Source organism: Lottia gigantea (assembly GCF_000327385.1).
Source record: "Lottia gigantea unplaced genomic scaffold LOTGIsca_65, whole genome shotgun sequence".
NCBI lineage: Eukaryota > Metazoa > Mollusca > Gastropoda > Lottiidae > Lottia > Lottia gigantea.
Window position 1 is genome coordinate 1,699,568 of NW_008710211.1, and position 2,125 is coordinate 1,701,692.

Genomic DNA, 2,125 nt, shown 5'->3' on the forward strand with positions numbered 1-2,125 from the left:
CTGGAGAGATTTACAAGATAAACAAATAATTCAGAAATGCAAAGCGATTGTTTCAGGGAGTTAATGAAAGGGGATCTAATCTACCATGGACAAGAACATTGCTTAGATTTTCATTTCTTTTGTAAGCAGTCACCAAACGTTTGGTATAGATGTTTGGGAATTCGTTCTGAAGTTCTTTATAAAAGCGTTTGTTAGAGGCTTGTGGCATGATAAGGCCTGAATTATGTGGTAGTTTTTATTTTAGAAAGCAATCGTTAAGTTTATTTTAAAACATTTTAAAGTGTTACTCATAATTTACGACTTGAAACGTTACTATAAATAGCTTCAGACATTATACAAGGAATTTATAAACACCTACAGTCACCTGATTTCACTTGTTACCGTAGTTACTGTAATATAGGTTCCATTGCTTACAGTAGTTTCTCTAATGTTAGTTACCGTAGCTACTGTATTCATTGTACCATTGGTTTCTGAAGTTACTGTTTTTTAGGTTCCATTTCATTCCATTCCAGTGGATTAATTTTGTTAAAATGGCTAATTTATTTGAAGACTAAAGAGATTTTGCAATGTTTGTTTTCTGAAACCTTTGTCAAATTCATTCTTGTTTTGATGGTTTTAAATCTAAAAGTTAGTGCTGGCACGATATATGGGTGAATCGATATATCGCGATACGACATGCTCACATATGGGTATCGTATCGCGACGTCTTGTATCAATACTTGGTAATACTTGGCAATACATTTTATTCCATAAAAATATATAACAATTTTTTTCGCTGCATTTGTTAAAAACTTTTTATAAAACAGTTCTACCACTTCTATCAACTATATTATCAAATATCATATAAAGTAATGAATTAATACATACAGACACTATTTATAAGACAGTGGACGCTAACCACTTCTATCAACTACCAAATATCATAGTTATAAAGTTATAAATTAATATATATAGAAACTATTTATAAGACAGTGGACACTAACCACTTCTATCAACTACCAAATATCACAGTTATAAAGTTATAAATTAATATATATAGAAACTATTTATAAGACAGTGGATGTTAACCACTTCTATCAACTATATTACCAAATATCACAGTTATAAAGTTATAAATTAATATATATAGAAACTATTTATAAGACAGTGGACGCTAACCACTTCTATCAACTACCAAATATCACAGTTATAAAGTTACGAATTAATATATATAGAAACTATTTATAAGACAGTGGACACTTACCACTTCTATCAACTATATTACCTAATATCACAGTTATAAAGTTATAAATTAATATATATAGAAACTATTTATAAGACAGTGGATGTTAACCACTTCTATCAACTATATTACCTAATATCACAGTTATAAAGTTATAAATTAATATATATAGAAACTATTTATAAGACAGTGGATGTTAACCACTTCTATCAACTATATTACCTAATATCACAGTTATAAAGTTATAAATTAATATATATAGAAACTATTTATAAGACAGTGGATGCTTACCACTTCTATCAACTATATTACCTAATATCACAGTTATAAAGTTATAAATTAATATATATAGAAACTATTTATAAGACAGTGGACGCTTACCACTTCTATCAACTATATTACCTAATATCACAGTTATAAAGTTATAAATTAATATATATAGAAACTATTTATAAGACAGTGGACACTAACCACTTCTATCAACTATATTACCAAATATCACAGTTATAAAGTTATAAATTAATATATATAGAAACTATTTATAAGACAGTGGACGCTTACCACTTCTATCAACTATATTACCTAATATCACAGTTATAAAGTTATAAATTAATATATATAGAAACTATTTATAAGACAGTGGACACTAACCACTTCTATCAACTATATTACCAAATATCACAGTTATAAAGTTATAAATTAATATATATAGAAACTATTTATAAGACAGTGGACACTAACCACTTCTATCAACTATTAAATATCACAGTTATAAAGTTATAAATTAATATATATAGAAACTATTTATAAGACAGTGGACACTTACCACTTCTATCAACTATATTACCTAATATCACAGTTATAAAGTTATAAATTAATATATATAGAAACTATTTATAAGAC